The 23,252-nt window shown below is 38.3% G+C and overlaps 1 protein-coding gene across 2 annotated transcripts in view; it reads right to left on the bottom strand.

The window, feature by feature from the left end:
* b3galt1b (UDP-Gal:betaGlcNAc beta 1,3-galactosyltransferase, polypeptide 1b) overlaps positions 1-23,252 on the bottom strand; it is a 107,811-nt gene that overhangs the window by 31,317 nt on the left and 53,242 nt on the right. For both annotated transcript variants that reach the window (XM_056755195.1, XM_056755196.1), the window contains exon 2: positions 21,209-21,263. The gene's annotated coding sequence lies outside the window, so the exon portion shown is untranslated. The remainder of the gene's footprint in view (positions 1-21,208; positions 21,264-23,252) is intronic.

The following is a 23,252-nucleotide window of genomic DNA, read 5'->3' as shown; positions in this document are numbered from 1 at the left end:
TTAGTTTGCGTGGAAAACATTTCATCTTCCATAATTTTATTACAAAAATCTTTCCAATGGAAAACATCTTTATAAAAGGTAGCCTAATCTTTAGGCTACAGTATTATTAAAAACCTGAAGCCATTTATAAAGTAATATTGTAACGTCTTGATTTTGCTTTCTGGCTTTATTGGCAATCTGCCTCTGACAGTAAAGTAAACTCCTCTGAAGTGTAATGTAAACAGTTGAGAAGAGATCGGTGGCCGGTGGACTTTTTGAGAGATTATGTGCTGCTTTTAAAGGTATAAACTGGCCAGGCAATTTCAATGCTAATCTAATTTATACAGACTCTGGTGACTCTCAGATAACCCGAGGGCATTTTTGCCAACACGACTGTCGCATAGGAGTCTGATCCCTGTGTAAAAAGAAAATTGTTTTAGACAAGCGTGAAATGTAAACAAACAAGGGTAGCCGTGGTTAAAAAACATTGATTACTACTTGTTTACTATGGAAAATGTTCTATTCTGGGTTCACACCAAACGCGAAGAATCACGTTCCACGCTCTTTATTACGCACATTCGCGGCAATCGCTCTGCCTGATTGGCTTCATTCTGCTGGTAGTTCGCGTCTATACTTGTCTTTGCAATAAATTTGTATGTAATTTACTTGTGCAAAACGCTTAATCTGCATTTGATGTGAACCCAGTGTTAGAGGAGAAAATACCATCTTTAATTTCACTTCCAGAAGACTTCCATACGCCAAATCACTGCAAATACGTACAACAAACGTGCAGAAAAAAAGTATTTAGAATTCATAACCCCAAGCTTATGCTGGGTTCACACCACATGCGAACAGTAACGTTCCACATTCTTTATTACTCGCGGAAAAAAGTTCTTTATTTTCACGTGAGTGACGCGATCTGACATATATTTTAAACCTGCCGCCCGATTCACGTCATTCGCACCGCCTGCCGTGAGTTCGCGTCTACACGCATCTTTGCATTGACTTAATGAAATGAATTCGCACAAAGCGCATAATTCACGTTCAGTGTGAACCCAGTGCTAGAGATAACAGGAAGGGGTGATAAAATAAAACATCACATCATCAGCTAGCTATCTTCTACTCCAACTCGAAGCAGCTCTACAATGTACATAACTCCTATATTTAATTCAAAGTTTTTCTTCTCTGTCACTTGAAATGTCAAGACTCTGTCAAAAATGCTCTTGCGCATCTCGCCGGTTACGATCTTCCACGTTCTATCCCCGCAGATTTCACTGTGTGCCAGTGTGCATATATGAGTATAATGAGAATAGAGGCGATGAGAAACATAACTCTCATAACTCATTAGAAAAAGAAATTAAGCTTTCCATTACTTGCCAGGAGACCTTAACGACCGCGTTTATGTATTAACACAAAAGATTGAATAAGCAGATGTCATACAAACCTTGTTAAATCGTAAATGAGCTTTCATCAAATTTGGTTTTTGTGTCATTTATTTGCTAGCTTTTCTATACATAGTGTTCCATTCAAACCTAAAGAGCTAACAAGATGCACGAAATACACAGACATACATCCTGCTACAGATTTAATCGATAATATGTCCAAGTCTGCTGGGAACAAATTTAGTAAAGTTATGAAAGTATTTACATTCCACTCATCAGAAAGCAAACAAACAGCGTTAAATGTTCATGAGGAACACATGCAGCTCAGCAGAGCAGTGAGTACACAAACCTCTGTCTATTTTTAATAAAGCTTGACATCTGCCTGTGTTTGTGTGGCCTGTTTGCTCGACTCTCAGCGGTGAGATTAAAATGATGGGCGACTCCTCAGAGACGTCTGCTCACAGCTGCTGGCACGCTGAGCTCTTCACCGCTGAGACGCAGACGCCCACCGCATGCCTTGGCACCACGACTGCTGTGAGACCCAAACACCATCCGACAGTACCACAACTTCTTCTCTGAAGTGTTTCTACATCACTTCCATGAACACACATCTGCACATAGAAAGTCTCAATCTGCTCTCAGTTCAGTCTCGTTGCTGTCTGCGGCAAGTTTAAGAAGACCACGTCTCTTTCTGTTACACTGCAAAAATTGACATTCTTACTTAGTGTCTGTGTCTTGTTTTGTAGTATACATGTCCAAACATTCTTAAATCAAAATCCAATTACTAGACAAGAAAAGTGACCTTGGATATTGGCCTTGTCTTTATGAAGCATCATATAAGAATTAAGTACGTTTATGGTAAAATCAAGCAAAAAAATCTGTCCACGGGTTGAGAAAAATAAGTTTATGTTTCCCACCCCATGGAAGAACTTAATTCTTACGTTATTTTTCATCAAACAAGACTAAACATCTTAGGTCACTTTTCTTGTAATTGTATCTTGATTTAGGAAGTTTTAACTTAAAACAAGACAAAAATGCTTTGTAAGAATGTCATTTTTTGCAGTATAGAAATAAAAACCCCTTGCAAAAAGTAAAAAAAATGAAATAAAATTTCCTTTCATAAATATACTTTGTGTATTAAAGCTTGTAGAGTAAACTAAGCGTGTGTGGAACTGAAGCTTATCTTCTTTGTACATAATGACAAATGACCAGATTTACTCCAAATCGACCTACAAAAGTATATTTCAAGAATATAAGATGTGCTACGAGTATCGAACTAGTCACAGTATACCTATGAGTTTGCTTGTGGTATATCTGTAAACTAGTTGCGCATTCAAAGTCAACTACTGTTGCACTTAAAGGAATAGTGAATGGTCCACCATTTTTGGGTGAACTATTTCTTTAAAGTATACTTAAAAGTATACTTTAATAAACTTAAAAGTCGGTATTTTTTGTCTCAAGTAGAATCAAAACAGGACACTAACAAGCATGATACTAAACTGATATTAGAATAAAGTATTCTGCACTTAAAAAGGTATAGTGTACTTGAACCTGTTTTTTGTATGGTTATGGTATAGTGCTGTTGCAATATTTTCATTATTTGGTATTCGGACCAAAAGACTAAAACTAAAATAAAATAAAAGTATTAAAATTATACAGAAACCAACTCTATTTTAATACGAAGGCATAAGAGGAGTTTCCAAAATGTCCTCCAAACAATGACTTTTCCAATTTATGATCTAGCTTTGTTATTATAACAAGCACAGAATAGAGCATAGAGTGTTCACACAACGTTCATAATGGTGGCTTAAAATTGCAACAATGTGGCTATCTAATATGCTTAATATAGGCTCAGAATGAAAATTCTGTGCTTGTTAAGCCTGACCAACATATATGGAAGGTCATATACTGTTTCTGGGTCCAAACGCTCAATAAGATGCTAAAGGCGAACAACAAAAAATGCTAATATATGCTCATGGCGAGATGTAAAACTATCGGAAAACCGCAATCTTAACCTTTTTCTTCGTAACGAAATCCCACATGGCCAGTCAGCAATTTATTTTTCATAATTTATTCCAATATTGATGTCGGAGATTCCGTGAGCCTGGTGACTGCAGTGTACAGTTTGAGTAAATAAATGTTTAGCTTAAATATTTAATATGAGTAAACAGCTGTTTAAGCGGAAGCCCCACTTGAAATGAATAGATGTCACCCTCACGTCACCACTGAACAAGTGAATAGTTCTCCATAAGAATGCTCTGTAAATATAAACTCTATTGACGTAAGTCTGAGGGGTTTCCATCAACGCTGACCTCTTCTCGGGTGAAATTAAAGACTCTACGGCTTTTGACACCTTCTAGAAAAACAGCGCTAATTAAACACCTAAATTTACACCTAAAACAACAAATGGTCATTGAAAATATTAATCAGGAGCTCAAACTTAATATCACATAAGCTGTTTATTTTAGGCTACATATTTATTAGACAATTAGTTCAACCCTGTTACTGATATTTTGGGACACGTCTGGATACAGTTTAAAACATTTTTTACCAAAATGAATATTAAATAACGACACTCCAAGATATTGATGGTTGGATACAGTCAAGGTCAAACATCTGAGGTGGGCCCAACATAATGTTAGATTGCCAAGACTATAGAAGCGTATACAACACTTTATTTGCAATGCAATGTTGTAATACAAATGTAACAGGACACTGACATGTCCCTCCATTCATGAGAAGTGCCTTTCATCCGTGTATTTTTTCCTGAAGGAAGAAAAGAACCGTGTTCTCCTGCGACCTTGATGTAGCCGTGTGCTCTGTGGGATTGTGATGAAGGATGTATTTACGCTCACCTTCTCTGTAAGAACATCGCAGCACACAAAAGCCCGGTGGAATTCACTGGCTCTCGTTCATACAGAGGTCATCAGAGAAACACGCAGATCTTACATGACTTTCATACACGCCGCCTTCTTTTCATTAATCACTGCGTAGGGCAGAAACACGCTTCATGCTCGACTCATGGGAGAGAAAAAAACACACATGAAATCTATTTATCTCAGTCGTTTCTCCTTAGTAAAAAGAATAAGTGTCCACAAGAAAAAGTATTTTTAATCCCAATTATTTCTCTTAGACGTAAATGAGATGGAAGGCAAAAGGAAAATATTTAAGCATCCCTGATATATTTCAGAAAAAGATTTTGAAAGAAACACCTGAGACTAAGTTGATAATTCAATAAAAACTTAAATTATCTCCTGAGCTTTGAAAGAGCAACCTCTGAGCAAAAACATTTCGTCTGTGTTAACGTTAAAGTTTTAATGTATATTTTAATGTTAACTGGGAAATCTGAGCTCAGTTTGTGACACTGTTGTGATCTTATAGAGTTTCAGAAGAGAACGTTTTAAACTCCACTGATCCTGAAACAAAAATCTGAGGTCACTATTTCAATATAAACTCAAGCACTTCCATGTTTTACATCAAAATTGAACAACTGGCAATTAAAAACTTTAAAAATCAATTACAAGTATATGGAGCATACAGTTCTCTATGTACATGGTATGAGTTTTATGGTTATCATAATGTTAAGAAGAGACACAGCTTTGGGGCGGAAACTTTGGTTGTTGTTATCTCAATGGCTCAATCTCTCTCCTGATAGAACAGACTGGAGGTGGGTGGGGTGCGAGGGGTCCGACATTGTTTTGATTGCTCTCTTCTTACACCATGTGTTGGGTGTAAGGCAATCTGTGCCCGGTGATCTTTTCCCTCGCCCTGATAATAGAAGATCTTCTCCTGCGTGAAGCATAAAACACACTGAGAGATGACGTGAGTTGATGATAGCTGTCTAAAACTGTGTGGTTAGTTTGTGTGGCAGGCTGAACTTCTCTTGATGATGGAGTTTGTGTTATTGTTCCACTTCAAATGACTATTCCTTATATGAAAGATCTTACCATGGACACAATGCAAAAACATAGTTTAATTTGGTTGTTTTGTCTTGTTTTCCTACTCAATTACCCTCAGATTCCTAAAACAAAATATATTTCTCTCAAGAAGCAAAATGCTACAGAAGTAAAAGTTGTGATTTTTTGCTTTAAACAAGAAAAAGCTTTTTGCTAAAGGGGTGAGAAAATAACGTTGAATTAGATTATTTTCCCCAGCCCATTGGCAAATAGCTTTCTCTTATTTTAATCAAAACACTTTATTAACATTTTAAAGCATCTGGCTTTTTTGGAACCGTGAACATTTCGTTTTCTGTCGTCGCTTACAGAAAAATTGACAACTAAAGTGCACAATAACTTATGTGGCATCTATGTATATACGTCTATGTGTTTGAGATCAAGCTATAAAACCAAGGAACAGCTTTTAAAGTTTCATGAATATTGATTACTGTACATCATAAGTCCAAAAATGATGTCATATTTTCCGTGAGATCCTCAGAAGGCATGTTTTTCACGTTCTGTGAGTTTAAGATGCAGTCACGGAGAATCAAGTGTTCTGCTACCTGCTGTCTATCCACCAAATCTAATTCAGACCACCAAGTGGCCGGCCCGTTTGAAGGCTTTTGTGTGAAACCGAGTCTGACGCCATTTAATAAAACACGTCAGATTTCACATTCGCCTTCTATTAATACAAGCTCGGGTCTCTGGGATCTTTTTCACTGCAGAGATCATCATCATAATGCATTTGTACAGAACGCTTACTGCTACTGGAACACAGCCTTCGTTCCCACTGCACAGAAATCCGATTTGGGTTTTAAATGTAATCTTTAAAATCGACTACCAGCGGGTGATTTTGCCAACAGAGTCCATATGTTCAGACAGTAAAGTCGATATCAGGTATCTAAGTTGGTTGCTATGGTAATGGATGTAGGCGTATACACACAATGTCAAGAGAATTTCTAATACAACAACCAAGAGCTGTCAGCGTGAAACAAGATGGAAAACTACAATGTTTATTATGACATGAAAGAGATATTACTGTATTTTATATATTCATGCATACATGATCAGTTGTTCAGTATAAACTATATAGAAAAGGTCCCTGAGTTCACTGTCTGATTAAACAATGCAGGAAAATGGTGACACAGTTCTGACAGATCTGAACTCACTGTAACATGATTCTTTCAAAAATTTACTAAAAATTCTGACAGTTCAGACCAAGACCAAGTCCAAAAAATACAGATAGGCCTACTTTGAGTCAATTTGTAGTTAAAGTGATTGAGTATATACTCACCTAAAGGATTATTAGGAACACCATACTAATACTGTGTTTGACCCCCTTTCGCCTTCAGAACTGCCTTAATTCTACGTGGCATTGATTCAACAAGGTGCTGAAAGCATTCTTTAGAAATGTTGGCCCATATTGATAGGATAGCATCTTGCAGTTGATGGAGATTTTTGGGATGCACGAAGCTCCCGTTCCACCACATCCCAAAGATGCTCTATTGGGTTGAGATCTGGTGACTGTGGGGGCCATTTTAGTACAGTGAACTCATTGTCATGTTCAAGAAACCAATTTGAAATGATTGGAGCTTTGTGACATGGTGCATTATCCTGCTGGAAGTAGCCATCAGAGGATGGGTACATGGTGGTCATAAAGGGATGGACATGGTCAGAAACAATGCTCAGGTAGGCCGTGGCATTTAGACGATGCCCAATTGGCACTAAGGGGCCTAAAGTGTGCCAAGAAAACATCCCCCACACCATTACACCACCACCATAATTGCATTTATGAGAAATTGAACAGGTGTTCCTTATAATCCTTTAGGTGAGTATATATGTGATTCAGTGATTTTAGTTATTCAATACATATGTGATTCACTGAGTTTAGTGAATCAATATATATGCGACTCAGTTACTTAACTGATTCAGTATGAATGTGATTCAGTAAGTTTTGTGATTAAATACTGTATTTATGCGATTCTGTGATTTTATTGTTTCAGTATATATGTGATTCACTGCGTTTAGTGATTCCATATATGCGTGATTCAGTGATTTTACTGATTCAGTATACAATACAGTATGTGTGATTCAGAGAGTTAAGTTCAATATATACTGTATATGATTTTACAGACTTAGTTTGTATGAAGAGCAGTGTTGGGTGTAACTAGTTAAGTAATTAGTTACTGTAATTGAATTACTTTTCCCTTGAAAAGGTAAAGTAAGGGATTACTCTTGTCTTTTCTGTAATTTAATTACATTTGCTTCTGATGTAATTGAGAATCATAAATTTGTAATATATTCAATAGTTGAAATTACATCAAAATTCAACTTTAAAACGTGTGCTTTAATTTATCTTTCTCACATTTGCATAATTTGCTTATTTAAAAAGAATAATTCATGTATTTATATATTATTTATTTGAATGAATTAAAAGAGCCGTTTCATGTCTATCCTTTAATCAGTTAACTAATCAAGGTTGATGTAGGATATAAAAAGTCATCAGTAATAAGTCATTTAATACTTTTCGGAGAGAGTCATTTGTACATTAATCTAATTACACGATGGAATATGTAATTAGTAACTAATAATTAATTACTTTTTCAGAGTAACTTACCCAACACCGATGAAGAGTTTGGTTCCAAAATGAGATGAAAATATTTTTAGGGTTCGAGCCCGAAGGGCTAGAAACCTATTGTATTTGTTAAGATTTTTATTCTTCTTATTATTATTCTGCCATAAAACTGATACTGCAGCCCAAACCGTAAGACCGACAGAGCTGAGACTTGGTCAGATGGTAGTAGTCCTTGTCGCTACTCAGATACACGGAGCCAGCCATATCGGCCCATAGGGGGCGCTACAGCGATGAAAACAGCCTTTTTGTTCGTAGCCCCTAAACCGTTTGTCGCACACCCAAGTGTCTTATATCAGTGTAATCACTGGCTCAAAACTTAAAAAACGTATGACTCAGATTTCATTTCCGGTATGCAAATTTTTTCGCAAATTAGCATTTTATGAAAAAAAAAAAAAATGAACTAGTCCCTGGATTTTTGCCCTATTGGAACCAAACCAACGCTGATGAGTTCTGTGGAGTGTGAATATGAATAATTATTAAAAAAAAATTCAATTTTCAATTCACGGTCGCTAGGTGGCGCTAAAACATCCAAACCGGAAGTAATATATTTAGCTAAAATGGCCATAACTCCTGAACTGTTTGAGATATCTTCATGGGGCTTGGAACACATGTGTAGACCCTCAGTCCGGGGTCACAATAAAAAAACAGTGGCGTTTGGCCACTAGATGGCGCTATAATTTGAATGAGCTAGAAAATGGCTATAACTACGCAACAGTTTGCCCGATTGACTTATTATTTGGTATGGTGTGTCTTTGTCTCATTCTACATAAATATCTAAATGGACATTGGCGTATATCAAAAAACATGGCCGCCATTGGTCGATGAAGTTTGAGCACTCATTACGCCGGGTTAACGGAGGCCGATCAAAACGCCACTCACTGGGCTTATTTGTCTCATGGTCCTGACGGTGTGTAAGAAACATGAACTTATTCGGCCACCGGGGGGCGTAATAGCGCTTTTGGAGTGCATGCACAACTGTGTATCACGTGATATTTGACATTTACCCAAACTATGGTTATAATATGATAGTACTCTTCATTCTGAGCAACTTTGCCTCTGGACACTCTTCTGTCGATCAAACGGTTCGTGAGTTATCGCTGATGATGTCAAAAACCTACTTTCGCGAACTAGTTCCTGGTTTTTCAACCGATCGGAACCAAACCAATGCAGATGACTTCTGTGGAGTGTGAATGTAAATAATCATTGAAAAAAAGTTGAAATTTTCTTTCACCGCTGCTTAGGGACGCCAAAACTTAAAATGGTCTGAGCCTATCACATTAAAATGGCCATAAATCCAGAACGGCTTAACATATCATCATGGGGCTCAGATGATATGTGTAGACCATCACTCCAAGGTCACATACAAAGGAAGGTGGCGTTTGGATACTAGGTGGCGCTAAAACATTAAAAAAGGCAAAATGTACATGTATTTTGGTGGCCTGGACAACTTTGTGTCATGTGACATTTGACTAATACACAAACTATTGATATCAAACGATAGATCTCCTCATTCATAACAACTTTGCCTCTTGAACCATTGATGTCTATCAAATGGTTTGTGAGTTATTGGTGATGATGTATAAAACCTACTTTTGCAAACTTGTTCAAGGATTTTCAAGCAATTACAAAATTTCCACCACAGTACATTTCTCTGGACTCTCTAGGTCAATAATCATCAAAAACATGTTGAGTTTTTTTTTTGTGACCATAACGGGGTCCTTTATTATATTAGCGTGAAACGAGTGTGGTGAAGGTCACCACTCCTTAATAATTAATCCAACTGACTTGCCATTAAGTACTATTATACCTATTATGACACAAAACAAGCATGCAACATGTGATTCTTATCGGAAGAGTCATGCCTTCACAACAGTCAAAAAGGTGAAATATCATACATTTAAAATTACTATTTTAAACTTGTCTTTAATAAATACATCATTTGCTAGTCAAATTGCTAATCAGCCAGTCACATAGCATAAACTCAATCCATTTTGGCTTCTAGACGTGGTAAACACACTTGCTGAAGTTCAAACCGAGCATCAAAATGGAGAAACAATTGGATATATGGTATGGGATATATTAGATAACACATACCACCTGAGGATTGTTGCCAACCATGTCCATGTTTTGATGGCTACTTCCAGCAGTAAAAAAAATCAACCATGTCAGAAAGCTCAAATGATCTCAAACTGGTTTCTTGAACATGACAATGAGCTCACTGTACTCCAATGGCCTTCAGAGTCACCAGACTCAACCAAATAAGCATCACTTAAATGGCAAGGTCTTCTGGAATATTGTTGCAGACCATGAATGTGAATCAATTATCTATTTAAATTGGTCGTATTTTTTTTATCAATTCTTCAGAACACAAAATAAGCTATTTTGAAGAATGTGCATTGTATTAAAAAAAAGACCTATATATGTGCAATAGAATGTTTTAGAGACACAGGAGTTGCTTTGTTTTGCTAATGGCTTCATTCTTTATCAATTGACAGCTGCCAAGCCACGCCCTTAGCAACCAAACAGATTATTTTTTGCAATCGTCTAGCCAGACCTACATCTCTGCAGTAGAATATTATAAAGACACGGGGCTTGGTTCGTTTGACTTGTGGTTTGATGTGTTATTAATTGACAGGTATTAATTGACACCCATGGCAACCGAACAGGTTAGCTTAGCAACCGTTTAGCATGATCTCTATCTCTGCAACAAATCATCATAGAGACATGAGAAATGGTTTATTGCACTCGTCCCTTAGGTATTATCGGTTTACGCCCGTTTTTGCATACGAGTGTACGCATGCATGGTCTGTATTAAAAGTTACCAACCGTTTCTGTCATATTTCTTGGTGTGGAAGAGTGTCATTCGTTGTGGATTTGTTACGGTGCCATTCTTGAGCCTAGTTGACAATGGCAAGGCCAATAGAGGCCTTAGACTGCTCGAACCCGCTAAATGCTGCTTGCAGCTTTAATTTTTATTGTGCTTTCCAATTAATATCGAACAATTCAGTCAGTTCGTTTTGACTTAAGCCACTAGAAATACAGCTAACACAAAACATGATAACATACATGATTTTTAAGAAACGAGTGATCTCATTTTGGAACCAAACGGTATTTAATTCAGTGAGTTTAATAATTCAGTATATATGTGATTCAGAGATTTTTGTGATATAGTATAAATGTAATAAACTGATTTAATGGTGATTCGGTATATAATCAAAACCAACAACAACTATAAGGTTTGTAAAAGTCAAAGTTATAAAAAAGGAGTTTGGCTGCCTGTCTGAACAAAGCCATAGTCTGCCCTCACAGGATATGACCACACAATGTGTAAAAAGCATGAGGTCAAAAGAGAATGTCTGACAGGCTTTGGGGAATGTGTGTGTGTGTGTGAATCCTGTACACTTGTTCTACTACACAAAATTCAGCAAATTTGCTGTGACCATATGAGTGGTGAGAATGTTGTTTTCTCAGTGTTGGCTTTGAGTACATGACCAGAAGATAAATCTCCTACAACCTTCTGGTCTCTCTCTCTCTTTCTGTCTCTTACACACAGAGTGATTGAGTAAACATCTAGTTTTTAGTTTTAGGGGTTACTGGGCCATAACAAACCACGAAGTATCGCGACCGACCAATCGGAATGAAGTATTCCAGAGAGCCGTGAAAACAGTAAGCAGTCTTTGATGAAGGTTGAGAGCAGAAAGGATATACACACGACTGCCGAGATCTCTTAACAATGACTGCTTGTTGTTTTTGATTGATCAAACCTCTTCTCAGAGCAGATGGCCAAACCAACTGCACACAGGCCTCGGGCGCTTTCACATTCAGAGCAATACAAGCCGAAACCTTGAAAAATGTTTCTCACATTCTCTCCCACACGCAGAGCACATACACGGCAAGGTGACAGTGTGCTGCACATTAGTGGAGCGCATCTATCATTCATCACTCTACAATATATGTGTGTGTATCTGAGAAAGATGGCTCAACATGCCAGAAAAAAAGGATAAAGTTTCTGGATGCTTTGTTGCAGGTCTGTGAGCCTAGAGACACAGAAATATGGAGAGGAGATGAGAGGAAAAGAGACAAGATCACACGACAGACGTGAAGAGACGAGAGGAGAAGAAAAAATACAAAAGAACAGAGAGAAGATGAGACGAAAATAGAAGTGGAGAGGAGATGATATGAGACGTGACGCGACAATAACATGAAAGTGGAGAGAGTAAAAGACAAGAAAAGAGAATTGAAGAGATAAGAAGTGGAGAGAAGATGAGACTGGATTATAAGAGGGAAGAGAAGAGAGAAACAGGTGAGAGAACAAGGGATGAAAAAGTATAGTAGAGAGAAGATGAGATGAAAATAGTGGAGAGGAGAAAGAGATGAGAAAATTGAAGTGAAGAGAAAGTTAAAAAAGACATCAAAGTAAAGAGAAGTGGAGAGAAAGAGAAACGGGAGGAACGAGCGTGAGAGAAAATACGAGTGAAGAGTTTTACAAATCCATAGTATTAGAATGATTCATTCTTTGAAATAAATAATGAAATGAAAAAGGAATAACCAAATGATATCCTCATCGAGAATTGAGAACCGACTTGATCAAAAAGGAGTGGAGAGGAGAAGAGACAAAATAAGAAAATAGATATGAAATAGAAAGGAAACGACGATGGAGAAGAGATGATGACAGACAGACTGTATGCTGTATAATACTATATTTTGAAATTGAGAGAGAGGGATGGAGAGACAGGTGGGTAGACACACACGACTCTATTCGCAAACTCTTCAGATTGTTTTCCAGCAGAAAAAACCTTCAAAGAAGAACAATTCATCCCTGTTACCGAGAGCAACGCTCCAGACTCAACCTGTTACAGCAAATCAATGTTCCATCTCTTATTGTCGGACTAAATGTGTGATTTATGCGCAGCTCTCCAAGCGTACCTCGAGTGTCAACTCGCATTGAAACGCAGACAAAAGAGAGAAGGGTTGAAATCTGTCGTGAGAACCCATCGCTTCCGTATCCACACGACTCGCTCGATTGTGCCGCATGAGCTGTCTGAGAGAGGAAGACGCCGCCGCCCCGCAGATGCCACACGCAGGACCCCGAGGGCCAGACGAGACAATCTTTCCATGACCTTTTTCTGTGCAATTTCACAGCGAAACAAGCGTGAATGTTCACGCCCTGGATCTGGGACTTCAGCTCGTGTCAAAGGAACAAGCTCCTCTCGAAAAATCATCGGCGGCGTGGCGGACAGCTGCGTGTTCACGGAAACTAAATGATCATTTAGCCTGAATGTTTCAACGGTGATTTCCCCCAGCTGTCCGCTCAGCAAAGCAAAACTGTAACAAGCAACAGAGTCATTATGGTATTTGTGCTTCACATTATCCATGCTCTTTTGGCCAAATTACATGGTTCGAAGCTCTTTAATGCTCTTTAACTTCCACACAATATGTTTCTGTTTTATACAGTCGAGACGCTGTGAATGTGAAGATAACAAAACACAATGTTATCATGCAATGCGGATGGGTTTTGAACACATACTAACCAAAACCGGCCTTTCCTAAAATCCTCTAAAATTGATTCATGGAGATGCATACTTTTGCGAATGAAAAAACAGATCTGAGATCTCTTTAATATCCAACACATGAATGAGCAATGGAGACGAGACTCTCAGTCTAGAGAATGTGATATCTCTAGACTGCTACATGTTATAGAAGTGATGGAGGATGAAGGTATTATGAGTTCAGGACAGAGCAGATGAGTCAAGCTCACATCCATAGTAACAGTATCCGTAGTAACCGTGAATCTAATTCATAAGGAGAATTAATGTGCTAAGTACATTCAATTAATTCAATAATTAGTCATAGCTTGAAAATTGGTGGCATGATTGAACATTCAAATGCCACCGGTAGACCCTGCATGTCTTTCCCAACCTAACACATCTACACACATATATGCACATACACTCCAACACACACACACACGCACATACTCCAACGCAAACAAGCACACGCATGCAATAATACACACACAAAGCACACACACGCAGACACATGCACATGCAAACGCAGAAAAAACACACATTCAAACACACTCACAAAAACGCACAACCACAAAAAAACACGCATGCATTCACACACACAGACACAAAAGCATGCGTTCACACAAACGCACACACACACACAAACATGAATTTCACACACACACGCATGCACACACAGACAGATATGTTTGTTTGACTATACTAGTGGGGACATTACATAGACTTCCATTGATTTCGTAAAGGGCTTACGATATATCCTATCCCCTGCCCCTGCCCCTGCCCCAACACCTAAACCTGATAATCACACAAACGTGTGCACATTATTAGATTTAAAAAAAAAAATGATTTGATCTAATTATGAGCCTTTTATTTAGTGAGGACCTGCAAAATGTTGCCACAAGTGGGTTGAAATAACAGTTCACACTATAACTGAGGACAATTGGGCCCTCACAAATATAGCCAAACCAAATACGCATGCATTCACACACACACACACACACAAACGCATAGACGCACAAACACACACGCACATCCACACTAATGCATTCACATACACATGCATGCATTTATACAAACTCACATGTGCACACAAGCATACACAGTAAAACACACGCATACACACACACTTTTTACATATGTGTTAGATATTTTTCATATTACTTCAGTTTATCGTAACAGAGCTTGTTACAGTGTGTCAATCATGTTTGTCTTCTGCTTTTATTGATTCTCCTGAATAAACACATCAGCTATTTCTGCAACATTTAAAAGCTGCAGGCATTTTGGACGGTTGCTCATTTTTCAGCATTGTGATTCAATTTAAAATCCCTATAATCCCAAGCTTAAACAATGCTTCTTTAGCTATGGTTATTTGTCTGTCATAAAAAGCATACAGCGAGAGAAACACACACACACACACACAGCTCTCTCCTGTAGCCACAAATTCAAAGTGGCACTACACAAATGTAAATACATCTCTCTCTCTCTCTCTCTCTCTCTCTCCGGCCTCACCTTCCTGCGAACTAAATTCAACAAAAACACATCTCCAGAGCTGTCACCAGAAACTATTGTCTCCAAAGTAGCCATTTGTTCCTCCTACAAATGACATATTTCCTTTCTTAGAAAGAGTCAGTGATGCAAAACCATAAGAGCCATTGTTTCATAGACGAGTTCATTTTTCAAAGCTATAAATAACTTGTCCAGGTGTTTTATTATACAACCCAGAGGAAAATCTTTGTGCTCAGATGTTGATCTTTCGTAGCTCAGGAGATTTGATGTCTCAGAAGTGCTTCATTAAGTATCAACTGGAGAAATAAAAGAAACAAACAATACTGTAAGTGTTCATGTATAAATGTAGGTTGTCGAGGTCAAATAATCTGGATTTGGATAAATGTGATGAGAAGTGTTCATACTGAGATCTTCAATAATATTGACTTTTAATTGCAGACTTCACAAATCTGAGCTCAGTTTGACACATTGTTGACATCTCTTCTCAAAGACTTTTCTCAGGAGACGCTGATTGTTTCCATTGTCTCCATTTAATGTCATTGTTATGTCGGAGATTTTAAAGTGATGTCGTTGTGATATAGACACAGAGACACACTATGTAACAAAAGCAGCAATCCTCCAATAAAACACCCAATTGGCTTTTATAACGTTTCATATTTTCAGTAAATTGAACTGTTTTGAGTCTTTTGTTTGTAACCGAACCGTCAAGCAAGGTGAACCTTTTTTGCACCGACGCCAGAGTTATTATTCCTCTGTTATGAATAATCTCATCTTTTTGGTTTGGGTCCAACCCGCATCCACGTTCCAAACAGAAAACAGAAAAGAATCAAATGACATGAAGTACATTTAATTTGTAAATTATTCGAATCACAGGATTATCACAAATACATATATAATTACCAAACTGCCTTTTTCTATTTGATTTCAATTGTTAAAGTGAGCTGACTCCTCCCATCGCATTTAACACAAGGGTCATAAAGATGGGCGGCACGCTCACCCAAGAGGTCTCCCAACCTGGTGGAGAGCATGCGCTACATTATTTATCAGCCATTCAAGTTATGATTATAGACTATTACCGCTCTCATCTCCACCCCTGCTGAATGTAATCTGACTTCAAGGGCAATTGCACCGCAAAGTCATTCAGTTCAGAACACTTTTCGAGGCGTTAAGGGTTTAAGAAATCCCAAAGAAATCCATTATAAACCTTTTCCTGTAGGATATGTAAAACGAGCCAAAACTCGATCCAAGATCTGTCTTAAAACGCACAATCCTGCAGTGAAGCATATGTTGGGAAAAACATCCTACCATCCAAGACTCACTAGACATTACACGTGTAAGTATGCTAATAACGGGATGTCAATTTGGCCAACATTCCCTGAGGATCACATGAATAATTTCTGTAATTACACCGGAGCAATCAATTGGAGCCATTGATTATTGTATTAGAGAATGAGACTGACATTACAAAGGAGCCGTTCATCTCCAGAGAGACGTGGCACGGGAAGAAAATCACTACCTGGGTGATTTTTACAGCGTTCAGCCGACATACAGCACAGGCACAGTGAGCTGGTAATTTATACACAATCCATGCCTCCTCGCACCTGCCCTCACGCTCCGACGCATAACCGCAACTTATTCTCACGCAACACACGCCTACGCTCAACCCACGTGTCATTTGTACTCGCTAGTCAGTTTGGCACGAAACAATAGATGAAGAGAGAATAATTGACCGAGCTAGAGATGAGGCACAGAGCTTTCAGCCTTTATTACCGTTTCAGAGAGATACGGAGGAGAACATTCTTGGGTGCGATTTGTGACTGACTCATTTTGGTGTGCTGTGGTGTAACGCGTCTTGAAACGCAACAGGAAATCTGTCAAACACATTTGCATTCTACTAAAATCGCTTCATGAATAAGGAATGCATATGTTTTGTGTAGAGAGAGGGAAATTCTCATCAATGCTAAACAGAGTTACGATTCAAACACATGTGTGTTATTGACCAGCCGGTGTTGCCGTAGTTCAGCTCCAGGTCTATTATACATAATTTCTTTGGTTCTTTTCTGCACAAACACGCCTCCTTTACGTTTCGCTTATTGCCGAAACAAATGCAAATCTCAGTGCTGTTTGTCTGATGCAATTACCAATTCTCTTTGACAGCCGACGGAAAGCAGACGGAAGACGTTTATTTTAAAGAGATGTTTGTGTGCGTTTCTATGTGCATGACAGAAAATGATGATGGAATAATGGGGAACAGCTTATCAACTGGAACATATCCAGACGCATGGCGTGCACAAGAACACGTCCAGCATTTTAAAGAGCCGATTCAGGTGTCTGGATTCCAGTAGCATCCCGTCCAACCGAGCAGCAAAAAGTGTTCCGGAAACACGGCATGCACACTTCCTTCAGTTTTACATTTAGGCATTTTGCAAATGCACATATTTTTAAATCAAACTACACTCTTAAAATAAAAAGGTGCTTCAAAAGGTTCTCCGATGCCATAGAAGATTGGATCCATTAAGAACCTTTCTGTTTCACAAAAGGTTCCTTGTGGTGAAAAAAGGTTCTACAGATTAAAATATTTAGGAAAGAGATGGTCTTCAAAGAACTTTGACTGACTGGTTCTTTGGGAACCAAAATTGTTCTTCTATGTGATCACTATGAAGAATCTTTTAAAGGGATACTTCACCCCAAAATGTATATTCTATCATCATTTTCTTACCTTCGAGTTGTTCCAAATCTGTATATATTTCTTTGTTCTGATGAACACGGAGAAATATATTTGGAAGAATGTTTATCACCAAACAGATTTTGCCCCCCGTTGACTCCCATAGTAGGAAAAAAAGCAATGGTAGTCAAAAGTGCCCCAGAACTGTTTGCTTTCCTACATTCTTCAATATATCTTCTTTTGTGTTCAACAGAACAAAATAATGATAGTAATCTTTCCTATTGTCGGAGTCAATGGGGGGCAAGAAGTGTTTGGTTATAAGCATTCTTCCAAATATCATCCTCTGTGTTCATCAGAACAAAGACATTTATGCAGATTTGGAAGAACTCGAAGGTGAGTAAATGATGACGGAATTTTCATTTTTGGGTGACTTATCCCTTCAAGCACCTTCATTTTTAAGAGTGTATAGTGAGTTTGGAGCTCGTGCTGTTACCCGAAATGTCCTTGGGTATTAAAAACAAAACAGTCAACATGTACTTAGTTATCAGCAGCAAGCGAATTTCTCGCTGAGTCTTTAAATCCGTGAAAAGGCTCTGTTACAACAAATGCCCCTGTAACTTTTAAGCACATATCGCCTCTTTCAAAGACTTGCAATTTGTCTAAACTATAAGCCCCGTAGGCCACGTACTGTATAACCTCTACATCTCAAAGCCAGCCAGTTCCAAACAGAGAGACGACATCAGAGCGACGAGACTTTCCTTTAACCGATCAAATCTCACCATCCTGCAGCGCGACAGAGACGCTGACAAAGAGAGACTCGGCAGACAATCAATATGAGAAAAGTGTTTTCAATCTCCACCGCACACAGACACACTGAAGAAGAAAGTGTTAAGATACTGCTCATTTGAAGGTGAAGTGTGTAATTTCTGCACCGCAAGTGGAATGGCAATCTAGTGAAGCAGACACACCGTCACTGGAGACGTCTGGAATAGCATACTAACATCATTTCAAAGGAGAATCTGAATCTTTCGCTGAAATGTTGCTCTTTAATTTTGCTTTTAGTATCAACTTAGTCTCAGATGTTTCATCTAACATTGCTGAGGAGAAATAAAAACACAAAACCTTTGATTGCACACTTGAGTAATCTGAGCTCAGTTTGTTACATTGAGTGTGTTTACATGCACAATATAAACGGATATCTATCAAAAATCTCCTTATAAAAATGCATAGTAATAAACCGGCTACGCAGAATACACTTGCCGAGTTTCTCGCATGCAGTGACGTCACGGTCGATCGTCTGTTTAGTCATTAAAAACGCAGCGGGATAACAGTCAGAAGCTGTATTTTTATATCTCTTCTCATGTCCGCAGTACCAGCATATGCAACAATAGTTCTTCATTTTGACATTTCTACATCAACTGCATGATTCCAGAGCGGACTTTTATACTTTATTGTACTATTACGTCTGTTTGGGACTTTTACTGTTGCGCTTTCGGACATGCGCACATAAACAAAACTGAGAGAAAACCTGTAAAGGCGTTTACATGCAGTCGGAGTAATGGGCAAAAAACATACAGTATATCAGCTTATTAAGCATAATCGACGTAAGACTGTGCATGTAAATGCGCTCATTGTTGAGATCATATCTGAAACTCTAATGATATTTGTGAGATTTCTGGGTCTTTCTCATCTGAGACGCAGGAGATTCTGTTTTCGTATGGTGGGCACAGTAGGGAGATTTTCAGTATGCATAGAACACTCGCATACTACGCCAAAATGTGCAATATACCACAGAGCACACAGTAGTGTGTTGAATCAACCTAAAGTCATTATAGACTTGAATTACAACATCTTTTAAGTAAAACAAAATGATTTAGACTGAAAACATCTGCTTTAAAATAAATAAATAAATAAAAATATTCCCAAGACTGATTCGAATCGAAAGATTGGAGAAGCACGAAACATTTCGCTATACGTGCCTTTATGGAGATTTGGGGATCGCGCTGCACCGCTTCCTGTAAAAACTCCAAATGAAACAAAGCCAAAGGTTTTTAATGAGCAAAACTAGTTTGCCCGATGGCTTCGGCAAAGTCCCAGTTGACAGACTGAGCCTCCAAACCTCCCCATTGACTCGGTGCTGTTCTATTTGTAGACAAAGAAAAATCAAATGGTGAAATGAGAGCTCTCCCCCAGTGAGACTCTTAAAGTGTGCCTGACGATTTAATGAATGCTAATTGCTCCTTAGTGGAAGCACCGGATGAAAATACATCCACACACGCACACACAAATCACATACTGTACTGTCTGCCCTGATGAAGTATAAGTGTATGATTCACCAAAGCCACATTCAGTTACCATATCTTTAATCTTTTATAAGCACCTCATTTGAAAGAAATACGAAAAAGAGCGAACCGCTAATTGAGCAAATACTCCGAGATCATTTTATATAAAATCACAATAATGGATCTTACTTTTGACAGATGCTTTCTTCAAAAGTGAATAGTGTGTGTGTGTGAAAGAGAGAGAAAGAATGTGCATGTGTGTGAGAGATTGTGTGTGCGTGTGTGTGTGTTTGTGTGTGTGTGTGAAAGAGAGAGAGAGAATGTGCATGTGTGTGAGAGATTGTGTGTGCATGTGTGTGTGTGTGTGTGTGTGAAAGAGAAATAGAGAATGTGCATGTGTGTGAAATTGTGTGTGTGTGCGTGTGTTGGTAAACCCTACAGGATGGGGAAATGTTTTGCTCCCCATGAGGAAACAAGCTTATAAATGAACAAAATCAACTTTTTGGAAAATCTAAAAGAGCAGAAAGATGTGTGTGACTGTTAGGTTTAGGGGGTGTGTTGGGAATATGATATACAGTTTGTACAGTATAAAAACCATTGCGTCTATCGAATGACTCCCTAAAAAATGGAAACCCAACATGAGTGTGTGTGTGTTTGCATGTGTGAAAGAGAGTGCAAGTGTGAATGTGTGAGATTGTGTGTGTGTGTGTGAAAGAGAGAGGGCGAATGTGCATGTGTGTGAATGTGTGTGGGCTTGTGTGGGCTTGTGTGCGTGCGTGCGTTTGTTTGTGTGTTGAATGTGTGTGAGCACCTTTTGCTTCTCTGAATTATGTAAATCAGGCATTAGTCTGCAACTCGAATATTTTCTTAAACAGAAAAGCATAAATAATTGGCTGCGGGCATGATTTAAGCCAGTGCCCTGAGGCAATCACTTTAATTTCATGAAAGACTCTTAAGGCCTTTGAATTCATTTCTGTGTCTCAGCGTTCTCTCTACAAACAAAAGTGAAAACAGAGAAAACATTTTTTTAACTTCACAGGGCTGCATCTGTAGGTCAACCTTTAAAGTTTTGCCTCCGAATAAAAACTTCTTCTGAATATCACCAGTATAAAGCATTTAAAGAGCACTCAGAAAGGCAGAAACGCTGTTCCAGTCTTACTACACAAATAATAGATAAATATAGATTTAACAGCATGAAAGGCAGCGGTTGATTGTTTTCATTAATAACACAACTTTGTTCTCAGGCAGTTTAGCAATTCAAGCACTTTCAGTACCCAGCGTCCGGCTGTATCTTACCTCAGATATGATCCATTCGCCCTGTTCCAAGGTCTCTCCTCTGTTCTCCGACCATCTGTGGAGAAAGACAAGAGGTTATTAGAGGGGCTGAGAAAAATACAGCTGAAAGCAGCAATTACAGGTCCAAGCACAGCAGCGGCAGATATATTCTTATGGAGCCAAGGGCAGATGATAACAGAATAATGATTTTAGGATCAGACATTTATAGGTTATAAGCATATTTTATCAACATTTACTAGTTTTGAAAATCTCAAAAATGCAAACCGACCCATGCCCGCTAGCTATTTAAATACAAAATTGACAGACAATTTTACAAAAATCGACATACAATGCATTAAAGCTTTCCCCTTTTTGTTTGACATTCCCCATATCAAAGCCATGAACTTTGCATTGCCAGCACAACAAAAACCGTTTTTTGGTCAAAAAGCTAAATCAGCCATTGGGATGATAAGTAGTAAAAAATAGATTTTAGTTGCTGTACATTCAAAATGGACGACACTAATACAGCTAAGGTGACCACCACCCAACAAACCAAATGTGGGATAGGATATACGTTTGCGTGGGACAATACAACTAAAAGGTACCCTAGAACTGTTGTAACAGAATTAAAAAAAAATATATATATTTTTGTTTAAGCTCGTAATGACAATGTGTTATTTAGTCCTTTCCAACTACAACATAATTAAGGCATAGATAACATGTTATATAACATAAAACAAGTTTAATGGCGATTTCAATTTATGGCCTCTTTAAATTTTGAGCATCAGAGGTTGTACACTTTGAAGATCTTCTCAAATAGAGAAAAGTGAAGGAATGAAGAACGGACGAATAATGAAAAATCGTTTCTCTTTTAAAATGTAATGTAAAATAATGCATTTCACACAATGCGGGACGGGTGTTTTCCCTTAATATGGTTGACTTTGCAAGTTTATTGCACTTGACATGACTCAAAGAATGTTAAGAGCTTTCACATCTACACTAATTTGGTGGACAGAAAAAAAAACGAAAAAAGAGGAGAATGAAAGAGAGAGGGAGAGAGAGAGGAAACAGAAAGTTAAGCAGGAAGATTGAAGACAGGGCGATGTGACAGACCCGGGATGACGGAAGGAAGATGAATATGTGACTGGAACGATTGATTATTAATGCTGCTTTGTTTGGAAGGTCCAGACTGAGAGAATCAGGGACGCTCTGACGGATGTGGACAGCTCAGAGAGAGAGAGAGAGAGAGAGAGAGAGAGAGAGAGAGAGAGAGAGAGAGAGAGAGAGAGAGAGAGAGAGAGAGAGAGAGAGAGAGAGAGAGAGAGAGCTTTTAAAGCGGCAGCACAGTGGAATTTGTGTAAGCTCTTTTATGTTTTCCTTGTCTCCTCTGTCTTTACCTTTCTTTTTCTCTATATTGTCATCCTTTCTCTCTGCCTGTTCTTTTCTCTTCTCTTGCGTTTCTGTCTTAGTCTTTCTATTCTCACCCCCTCTTCATTTTCTCATTTTTCTCTGTCTTTTCCTGTTCTCTTTCTTCTTTTCCTTCCCATCCTGTTCTCTCTTTTCCTTTTGTTTTCATTGTTATTTTCTTCCCCCATCTCGTCTGTTTCTCGTTTCCTCTCTCTTTGTCTTCAATTCTCTCTTTTCACCTTTTTCATCTTTACTCTTAGATTCTTTTCTCTTCTCTTGCTATTTTGTCGTAGTCTTTCTTTTCTCACCCCCTCTTCTTTTTCTCTTTTTTCTCTGTGTTTTCCTGTTCCCTTTCTTTTTTCCTTCCCATCCTGTCCTCTGTTTTCCTTTTGTTTTCATTGTTATTTTCTTTCCCCATCTCGTCTGTTTCTCTTTTCCTCTCTCTTTCCAGCTTTTTCTCGTTCTCTTCATCCCAGCCCAGATGAATGTTCCCCATCATCACTCCTCCAGATGATTACAAGGATGATGAGACGCATCTATTTAATTGGCCCCTCATTCAAAACAATGTAAAATGCATCTGATTTGGTAGGCGAAATGAAATATTCATGGCCTCATTAAAGACTTTATTTAGTAGATTCTGTCCGAATCCTAATAATCA

Source organism: Triplophysa dalaica, chromosome 8 (genome assembly GCF_015846415.1).
Source record: "Triplophysa dalaica isolate WHDGS20190420 chromosome 8, ASM1584641v1, whole genome shotgun sequence".
NCBI classification, from domain to species: Eukaryota; Metazoa; Chordata; class Actinopteri; order Cypriniformes; family Nemacheilidae; genus Triplophysa; species Triplophysa dalaica.
The sequence above is the reverse complement of the archived record's forward strand: the minus strand, read 5'-3'. Positions and strand labels throughout refer to the sequence as shown.